This window comes from Quercus robur, chromosome 6 (assembly GCF_932294415.1).
Source record: "Quercus robur chromosome 6, dhQueRobu3.1, whole genome shotgun sequence".
NCBI classification, from domain to species: Eukaryota; Viridiplantae; Streptophyta; class Magnoliopsida; order Fagales; family Fagaceae; genus Quercus; species Quercus robur.
Genome location: NC_065539.1, coordinates 14,995,054 through 15,006,557, shown reverse-complemented (window position 1 = coordinate 15,006,557; position 11,504 = coordinate 14,995,054). Strand labels below are relative to the sequence as shown.

At 35.5% G+C, this 11,504-nt stretch overlaps 1 pseudogene; it reads right to left on the bottom strand.

The window, feature by feature from the left end:
* Nucleotides 1-3,232: 3,232 nt before the first annotated feature.
* On the bottom strand, nt 3,233-7,796 carry LOC126732942 (uncharacterized; annotated as a pseudogene).
* Nucleotides 7,797-11,504: the final 3,708 nt, after the last annotated feature.

The following is an 11,504-nucleotide window of genomic DNA, read 5'->3' as shown; positions in this document are numbered from 1 at the left end:
ATGACTTTTTTAATGTTTAGTTATTTGATATTATATTATTATTTTAGTCATGTGTATGTCAACAATGCAAACCATTTGCCACCTATGCATTTTCCATTAATAAGTTAATGATAGAGACCGAATTAATTGCAAGTTGAAAATAACAATAATCAAATTAATTATTACCAAAATATAGAAATCAAATTGACTGTAACACCAAAATGTAGAGATTAAAATAGTGTTTTAGACAAAAAATAATAATAACAAAGCAATTCAAAGAATCCAACTGTTATCAATGAGATATGCTATCCACTCGATGATAACAAAACAATTATTTATGCCTACTCTTCCAAAAAGAACAATATGTCAATTCTTATAGGTGGATAATAAACATTGAATGATAAGCTTAAAATATAAACCATTATTAATACAATTCTCTCATGCCTTTTAAAGTGTGGGAATCCAGCAGAGTTAGAAAGAAGTCAAAGGACTATGCTACTTTGGATTGAATAAGCATCTAGCAATGAAATGAAATGATACTGAGATCAATTTTCCATTATATCTTAAAATTCTAATGAGCGCAAGTGAAGATCTCTAATGTGTATATGAAAGTCCTCAAAAGGAGCATAGTGAATGATAGAAGATTTCAAATGTTTAGAGTTAGGGATACACCATATGTATATATTATTATGGATGTAACAACTGTAAATACTGTGACTACTGTAAATCCCCATTCCAAAGTAATAATTGTAGAAGGGAAACATAAATATATTGTTGAAGCCAATTTCTTGCCCACAAAATACCTTTCCCTGAAACTTGATCCTTCCAATTGCTTTCAAACGCGTAGTCTTGAAGAGTCAAAAGGACAAGAAGATATCAAACTGATTATTCTTAACCAGGTGTATGTAAATCCAACTCAAATCCATCAAAAATAAATGGCATGACACTCTTTGCATCAAATTCTGTCCTGCTAAATTGTGTATTTGTCAAGAAAAGATGTTTGTATTTTTGTGGTTATTTAAAAGGCTACATAAGAAAAAGTAACAATGATGTAGTCATGTGAAAATAGGACATCTCAAGTATCAGTAAAGGAACCTTCAGCTTTTGGAGCAATCCTTAAAATGTCAAACTTCCTAAATAAAAAATGATGATACATAAGCCAGGTTGAAGTACACGGACATCCAAAATGCAAAAACAAAACAAATCTTAATCAACAAAAGAAGGGGGGCCTAAGGATCTTACGGTCTCAAAAGAGATCCAGACATTATTGTTCCTCCATTTAAATCACCTAAAATTAGTGGTATCAAATGAATATATCCAGGTATATACTGCAACGTAATTTGATCAAAAGACATACTTCGAGAGAAAGTCAATTGCAATGGCAAGAAAACATCTTGAAATGCTTCTAAAGAAAATAATAAAAAGAAAGAGACAAAGCACCAGTAACAACACTTAATTTAAAAAAGTAAATTTCATAAACTCAATTTAAACTCACAAAAATAAGAGGAAGACATACATAAAAATAAAGGTTTATAATAGAGGATGGAGCAGTTGATGGTGGTTTTTGGCCATATATGGGCTCTGCCATTTTTGATGGTGCTGTTCTCCTTGGATCTGCCTTTGTGGGTTTATATCGGTCCTTCCATAGTTCCATTGTGTTTGATGTCTTCTATCTCACCATATTAAAAAGACAAATTATATTCATTTAAAAAAATAAAAAGAAAAAACAACCATAAAGCTAATAGCTTGCTCAAAATTGAAATTTTTCATTTGCAAAAATTTAATCAAATAGCTATACGGGTTCTGTTTGATGCACTGTTTCGTGGACAGACTTCCACCAACAATTCCAAATCTTTCAACATAACTTTGAACCCACACTATACCTGTATTAATATATTCTTATAATCATTACAAATTGTACATTTTTAGACCCCTTAACACAAGTTGTTTAACCTAGTTATTTAGTCAAATGATTACTTAAATAAATTATTCAATTCTAGGTTAACACAATAAAATCATATCATGTAAATAATGCTAAAATATAAAGAACATAATAATATGATAACCCAGGAAAACCTAACCGGTAAAAAACTTAGGAATGATTTAACTTAACTATACTCATGGTAAAACAGATCCACTATAAAAGAATTGAAGTTTTTATAATAAAACTTAGACCACTAACATTCTATTGCTATCTCAAGTAGAAAACTTACTACCACGACCACATGATAGCTCCGAGTTTACGGACTACTTCTTTCCTTGATCTATAGCAACTATAAGTTCTCCTACTTGTGACTTTGAGACTCCACTCAAAGATTTCAGATCTTCATTAAAAGTTCTTTATGCAGCAACTGAAGAGGTCATCAAGTTCTTGACGTGAATCTTGATCTTAACAACTCTATGTGTGTATATAAAGGTAAACATCTCTAGATCTCACAAAAAATTCAACACACAAGTCTCCAAAAGACTCACAAAACGTAGTTAGAATTTTTCCTTTTATTCTTGAAGCAAAACACAAAACCCTACACATCATATGGACTTGGACTGAATTGGAAATTCTGTAGAAAATAAAATCTGCACGAATTTCGATCGATCGAATCTAATTTTCGATCGATCGAACCTTGCAAATTTTGTTCAACACTTTGACCAAGCCTAAACCTAGACTCTATATTTTGATCATTGTTTGCCAACATATTACAAATTGAAGTTTTAATATATTAGTTCCTAAAGTCTTAGAACCTAACACAAATGTTCAAATTAAAATAAAAAACCAAAAAAAAAAAAAAAAAAAAAAAAAAAAAAGAAAAGAAAAGAGAGATTTTATCAAAGAAACTGAAAAGGAGGACCCAAAATCAAAATTTAACCGGACCTCGATGGAAGGCTGGCCTGACAGCGGTGCAACGTTGAGAAAAATTTGTATCCCTAGACTTTCTCATAATTTTATAATGCAATTATTCTTAAAAACAAAGTAGAAAAGCTCTCAGGTAGTAATGGTAGTCCTAACCAATGATCAAACATCCAAAAACAATACAGTTACAATGTCAGTAATGAAAAATCATGCAATATTCCATGGAATATTCCAAACCAAAAAAAAAAAAAATGATAAATTTATCATTTCAAGAGAGTGAAATTTCCCCCTTTCCCCCTGATTTTCGAAATGAATTTAAGCAAACTGTTCAAGACATAAGCTTCACTATAACAGCAATGAAAACTAAATGATACTGAGCGAATTCATTTCTCATTTCTGCTTTGTCATTGTACAACTGTCAGTTTACTTTAAAAAAAGAAAATAAAAGATAGATAGAAACTCAAAAGGCCAATAAACATAGGATCTGAAAGCAAAAAATACAAACGAGAAAGAGGAAATCTAGGACAAAGGTTATTAGTTTTCACTGATTTAATCAACATTCTGGATGATATCCTCAGCAGTGAACTTGGTCACATTTTCCTTATCAGCAGCGGCACAACCCTTAGCCTTGAGGTAGAGAAGTAACTTACAGTCCTTGTCGAGGCAGGAGCTTGTTGATGACTTACGGTCTTCATAAATCCAACCTTCTCTAGTTACGCTGCATCAATACACTCTATGGAACCACATATTAAATTACCGATTGTCCCAAAAGTTTAAGCTGTTAGGAAATTGTGAATTTAATCACTTAATCATAAGTCTAACACTCCCCCTCACTTGTGGGCCTAAACTTCCCCTTAATAAGTGGGGGCCCAACAAATGGGAATTTAACATTTTAAATGGGAGATAGAATAAAGCTAGGAATCGAACTCGGGATCTCCTACTCTGATACCATGTTAAATTACCGATTGTCCCAAAAGTTTAAGCTGTTAGGAAATGGTGAATTTAATCACTTAACCATAAATCTAACACTACAGAAGCAACTTTTCTTCTTTATATTGCCATTCGAATCACGAATCTGATCTATTGTGTAGTTGTAATAGTATGTCAGCTCTTGCAAGGGAGGAATGTTCTCAGCAGAAAAGAACATTATGTGAGGAACTCTTTTGTCCTCATGATCATAAAGGAGATTTTGAGCATACAAATTGGGAGAAATGCTATGGTTGACAAATCTCCCCACATTGGCATACTGCGCTGCATCAATAGTGAAGCCACTATCCCCCACCACAACTTCACAGGAACTTGCGCGCGCATCAGGCATAAGGGACGAGAGTACATCCCAAAGAGAGCTGTCATTGTAGTTATTCCCAATGTCAAATAGATACTCATCGTTACCAGTTCTTTGATCAGCCTCCTCTTCAAGGAGTTCTCCTATATACTCGCATATAAAACTTCCTGAAGGGATGGAATTAAAGGATCTCACTCCCCATCCCCTAGATTTTGTTTTAAAATTTTCAAGCTGAAATTTGATACCATGTTGACAAACTCTATTGTGGCAAGAAGAAGAGCACTTGCAAGAAGGACCACACTCATAGACTAGGGGCTTTGCTTCAACTATAGCCCCATTACGATTATATGGGATTTCTCCTCCATTCTTGACTGCACACAAACACTTCTCAGAATCTGAGCATCCATTGGTACAGTCACAACCCTTAGGAGGGAGAGGGCGGCACCAATTGGGATATATCATGCTAGTTATGTATTTAAACGGTGGAGGTTTCTCATAATCTATGGTGTTCACAGCACAAATGGGAATCAACTCTTTCCCTTGAGAGATATCATCTACGCAGATACCCTCCCTTATTTTGAACTTTTTAGACTTCTTGACTTCTTTCCAAGCAAGCTCTGGTTGACCAGAAATTCTGTCCAACTGAAACTTGAAAACCAGCTTACCATGCGGCCCCAAATCCTGCCAACATTTCTCCACCAAATATAGCCCATCATAAACATACGTTTTTCCATCTTCTGAATCATAGCCACGAATCACCCTAACAGGATTCTTTTCCTGCATGCTACTCTTTAAAACAAGATTTCCCCGTGCAAGCTTCTGATCCTCAGGTTCTTTAAATGACCTCATCACATTTCCTCCCTGACCTGTATAAATCAAGGAATCTGAATTGTCCAAATCATCAGCATAGGCCCCAGATGCTACAATGCTACTTGCAAGGATCAACCCATCATGCTTCACATAATCAATACCACCTTGAATCTGGCGATGAAGGCCAATAATATTAAGCTCACTCCTGTAATGGAACTCATGACCAATTTCAACTCCTGGGACAGATCCCAAGATTTGTTTTCCAGTGTTAACTTATTTGCCATTCTCCTTAAGAATCTTTGATGCTTGTAAATCGAACCTCCTATTGCCACGTCCTCGTTCCTTCCCATTTGCTTCATCCTCCTGCAAGAGCTTCCTACAGATGGCTTGGAACAGACGTAGTGTCTCCTTCACTTTGCTTCGGGTAATTCAATCACTGTCATGATGTTTAACACTTAACACTCTTTTCAAAGTGTGGAAAGTTTACACCAAAACTACATGGTCTTGGAGCCACATAAAAGTCTTTACATTCATCATCATCCTCAAGAGAACCCCCCTTATCTCTACTAACCATTTTACTTATACCATGATTAGCAGTGTTTTCTATAATAGATGGCTTACTTGTTTTTAACTTCACTCCAGAACCTTCAGCTTTAGCCTTTGTTGTGATAGCTGACTTATATTTTCCAAGATGCAGAGAATTATGCTTGTTTCCCATCCTTTGACTTGTAACACCAGCTGTATATGGTTTGTAGACCTCTTTACCTTGCTTCCAACAACGCTGTGGCACAGCCATCAGACCTTGCACCATGGCACTCTCCATCGCAGGTTCCAAACTGCCAAAATCCTCCTGCAATTGGATCTGATAACCATATATATTAGACAGCTTTCTCTTTAGACTTGAATCCTTTTCATAAACCACAATCTCCTTCCCCTTTTTTCCTCCAATCCTCCAATGTCCCTAGATTCTATTTTAACAACTGTCTTGGACTTGTGGTCAGACTGATGTTGATTACTTTCAGTTTGAGAAGAAGGCCTAGTGCACTTTTCTCTTGTATCATCCTGTTCCACCTTCACCTTATAAGCCATTCCAAATTCATCTTGCTTCCTGATTTCTTTAGTAGCACATCTATCAGATTTAGCCCTGATTTTGTCTCCAGTTATAATAGAAACATTCCCCCATAATTCGCTATTCTTTTCATCCCCATCTTGAACATTCTCTACCATTCGCCTTAAATCAACTTTTCTAGTCTCTTCCACAGGCCTGTCATACATATTAGACTTATCTTGACACAAACTCTTGTTCTTCAGAGAAGCAACATTCCCCCATAATTTGCTATTCTGTTCATCCCCATCTTGAACATCCTCTACCATTCGCCTTAAACCAGCTTTTCTAGTCTCTTCCACAGGCCTGTCATACACATCAGACTTATCTTGAAGCAAACTCTTGCTCTTCAGAGAAGCAACATTCCCCCATAATTCGCTATTCTGTTCATCCCCATCTTGAACATCCTCTACCATTCGCCTTAAATCAGCTTTTCTAGTCTCTTCCACAGGCCTGTCATACACATCAGACTTATCTTGACACAAAATCTTGTTCCTCAGAGAAGCAACATGCCCCCATAATTCGCTATTCTGTTCATCCCCATCTTGAACATCCTCTACCATTCGCCTTAAATCAGCTTTTCTAGTCTCTTCTACAGGCCTGTCATACATATCAGACTTATCTTGACACAAACTCTTGTTCTTCAGAGAAGCAACATTCCCCCATAATTCACTCTTCTGTGCATCTCCATCTTGAACATCCTCTCCCATTTGCTTTACATTAGCTTTTCTAATCTCTTCCAAGGGCCTGTCAGCTATATCGGACTCATCTTGACACAAACTCTTGTTCTTCATAGAAGCACGCACTTCCAGACTTTCTTCCTTACTAAGACGTGGAGCATTGCTTCCACACAAGGGCGGGAAGTCTCTGATGGCTGAAACTGTTCTTCGTGGAGCAAAAGTTTTAGCCATAGTCTTCTTCAAACCGCCGCCAGTGGAAACATCAGATGGTGAACATGATTTTAAACTACTTGGTGAAACGATCTCCTCCTTCGAAGCAGAAGCACCTACCACATATATCTTCGACACAGGTTCACTCAGCACTACCTTATTCAAAGCTTCCGACACTAGTGAGCATATTTCAACAGGTTCAGATTGAACCACATGTTTTTGCTCGAGCACCTTTGCGGGAACCAAAGTTTCTAAAACCTCGGAAGACTGGATTCGATGAGCAAGAGGTCCACATCCTAGTGGAAAATCGCGAACAGTAGAAACCATACGCCTCTTAGGCTTAGATGGAGTGGTACGAAACGAACAACCAACATTTTCCATTGCCAATTTTCCTAATCTCCCTACAGAATGACTACTATTTACCAATGTAAGAGACTCTGTATTCTCCGTAACCTCCATTCCAACTCCTAAAACAAAACAAAGCAAAGCAAAGCAAATTTCAACAAATGTATGAGACACAATTGAGGCATTTCTGAGTGATAGGCGCAAACCTGAACCGTTGAAGGAAAACTTCAAATTGAATCATTGCTTTTCATCACAATTCCATCTCCAGATTCAACACATTGGTTTGATCGATCAAAGTGCGGAGTTTTTTTTTGTCCCAAGCAATCCATTTAGGGTATTCTGGACTCTCAGTAACTACTTTTCCAGTTTCATCCCTGAAGAATTTGTCCCAAGCAATCTATATAGGAAGTAATCTGATACCTCCGCGGAATGTAATTTGAAGTGTCTAGAAGAATTGGAATGAGATTGAGAGGATTTGAAGTAGAGGAAGCCATTGAAGAGTTCAAAGCTGTGTGTTGTAGGCGGGTGTGTGTAACAGTTTTTATCTATATATATATATATATATATATATATAATCATCACAGATCGTAACTCAACTGACTACTAAAACAGAATTTTAGTTTGCCGTCACATAAGACGTGACTGTGTTATTATATGGAACGACACCGTTTTGTATATATCCGTTAACAATTTTATCCAACTCCTGAGAGAATAAGCAAATTAAAAGCAAATATCAAAATATAAGAAAATGCAAAAAAAATAATAATAATAATAATGAACATAAACGAAGGTCTTAACAAAATAACCTAATAGACTCTGTTCCCAAACAAAAATCAATATAATATAAATTTCTAACGGTTCCTTCATTTTCTTCTAATTTTTGAGCAACCAAACAGACTTTTAAGCCAATTCTTAGAGATATTAAAATTAGTCCTCAAATTTGAAGAAACTCTTCTCCACACATGCATAAAAATTTTGGGCAATTTTCGTTGCTTGAATTTCAAAAATTACCCAAAAATTATCTTGCACAAACAGCCTCTATGAAAGATTATGGAGTAAAGGAATAAAGATAACCCATAGTAGTATAGTTGACTTTGGTTTTCAAAGGAATCAACAAGGGAGCGGACGGTAAAGATTAAGTCTAGTGCTACAAACTTTTTCACAATTTTACTACAACTTTGCTAGGTGGTAATTCGTGAGTGGTAAAATCATGGACCCACTATCTTATTTCCACTACTTACAACTCACCACGTAGCAAAGTTATGACAAAGTTGTAAAAATGTTTATAGCACTCAACTTACTCTGAAGGTAAAATATTATGAACAACTTTTAAGAAGTTTTCTCAATGGGAATTTGCCCAGGCAAAATATGAGACTTGATGTAAGATAATACATTTTGCGGCCGAGGAAAATGAGGTCATGTTGATGCTATGACGTGTTCATTAGGATAGAAACCCTAGTTTTAAAATATACTATTTAAGTACTATTTTATCATAAACTTATAAAATATATATTTTATTTGAGAATAAATTGCATTGGTGTAACAAACATCAAATAGAAAATAATGACACTTCAATAAAAAATTATCTTCTAACATATCAATTGTGTTATAATGACATTTGTAGTTATATGTATTGAATTGTTAGCATATAAATTTTTTATGAAATTGATCTGCAATATAAGTAAAGAGTTTTGTAAGTGATTTTGCAGTTTCATTAACGATAATATTAATAATTTAAAAAAAAATTGTTAAAAGTAGTTTTTACCTTTGAGAGATTATTGAATACCTCTTTGTATATTTTATTTTAGTGTATTGTTGTTTTTCTTTGTTGTTGTTCTTTATTAAAATATTTTGACTCTTCGGATTTGTTACTTGAGATAAAGCAAAGTAAAATTGGCCATGTCTCCTCAATTTCCCCATCTTTAGCAATGGCTGGTACAGTCCCATATCCAATATTAAGTACCCATTTTTTAAATTCTAAGATTTTATTTCTTGATGCAGTGGTAGTCAATTCTTCAATTAGTCTCATGTTTTTGGTAAGGAGAAAAACTTGACAATAATTCCATAAATGTGATCTATTGATGGAGCCCAATACAATATCTTGTCTTCTCCCATTTGAAACAACATGCAATATTTGTCTGAAATCTCCTCCAAGTATTGCATTTCCTCCAAATGGAGTATTTTTTAGGCTTGTATCACTGATTGATAGGATATTTTTTCGGGATTTATCAACCGCTTCAACGGTGCATCTATGATCCATAGGTGCTTCATCTCATATTTTTAAGCTTGTCAAAGAGATCAACTCTGCAAGTTGTGTACCATGTTTGATGTACATGTTGCATTCTCCAGAGGATTTATGGGGCAAGACTTGGAGCCCAAGCCCAAACGTATGGAATCCTGGTCTAATAAGCCCAATACAATGAATTTCGTAGAGTATGGGTCAAAGAACTAGGTCTAGATGAGTTGGACAACGGCTATCATGGAGTTAAAAATCAATCAAACACAAATAAAAGTCATTATTGCCAAAGGACATTCGGTCCGAGGAGACCAAAATTTGACGTATACAGATCACAATATTAAGATTATTTAGTATGCTACAGTATTCTCTCTCATTCTTTCTCTGCCCCCCTCTTCATAAGAGCTCTTCCACATTATATAGCTCTTTTCTAATCATCTGGACCTTACACTTGTTGATCATCTGGATCCCCATTTGAGTACTCATACCATCAGACACCCCTTTCAGCCCTCTGTGAGTTGTGGCAGCCAAGACAGCACTGTTCAGGGGTCTTCTCCACATTAATGCGGCTAGAAAAGTAGCTGCAATGCATTTAATGTGGTGGTGACAACTTTTCCTTAGATATTTTGAGTTTTCTTCCGTCTCACGTGTTTAGGGGGCGCATCTCAATTGCTAGAGTATACACCTGGTCTACGTTTGCCGTGTCCGAGGAGGAGTTCCTCCTCGGACCTTCTTCCCTTTGTCCCCCATTGATGAGACTTGTAATGTGAATCATCTAGATCGTATTCTCCTCCTTGGACTTGTTAGTGTCCTCGAACAAAGCCCAAGACCCAATACATTATTTTGGGCCCTAGCCCCTACAATAAATATTTTTGCTAACTTACCTTTTGGATTCTTAAAAAAGATTGTATTATTTTCATTTCGGTACAACAAAAATTATATTTATATATATATAACAATATATATTACATTTATGATTATTCGTTTGATAAATGAAAATATAATTATAAAATACATTATTCTTTATTAAATTAGTCGAAATTGTAAAAAAATAAATTTAATGAAATCACCCTAAAAATATTTTCAAGCTCAACGCGTGGGTCCGCGACTAGTTAAGATATTAATTATAGAAGTTTTATTGTTTAGATTGCTTTACAAATGTTATGTTACCGTAGTTGATGGTGAACTAGCATATAACGTGTCCTTATGCACTAGAAATAGTCAATATTAGAAATGATAAGATAATCATCTCGACTTTTGAACTGAATATTATAAATGAGTCATTTCGCAGTAAAATGAATAATTGGTGTATAATTATATTATTACAATTAGAAGCTAACTTAGATTTTGATTGTACTTTGACTTTAAGAACTCAAAAGGTAAAGTACATAATTGTCACGACTGTTAGGGAGGGTATCTAACGATCCCTGGGTATGTGACAACAGTCAAGGCAAATTGTATTGCATGGTGTCAACAAGGATACCTAACAACCCTTGGGTATGTGACAACTGTCAAGGAGAATTGTATCGCATAATGTCAGAGAGGGTACCTGACGACCCCCTGAGTACATGATGACTGTTTGGGCAAATTGTATCACATGGTGTCAAGAAGGGTACTTGACGACCCATAGGTATGTGACCACTCATTAGCAACATGACGACTCTCATGTGTTAGACTTTCCACATACACAAGCTTTTAGTGGAAGGCGGGTTTTATATTTGCGAGACTATGTTCAGGGTCGTCAATCTACTTGGGTTGTCAGATGACTTGGATATCTTCTAGGGATTTATCAACTGCTTCAAATGCGTATCTATGATCCATAAGCACTTCATCCCATATTATTAAGCTTGTCAAAGAGATCAACTCTGCAAGTTGTGTACCTTGTTTAATACATGTTACATTCTCGAAAGGATTTATGGGTACTCAAAATATTAAGTGAGTTGTACGCCCTAAGGGTTGTAAGAGGGCAGATATTCTTGAAAGGATTTATGGGTACTCAAAATATT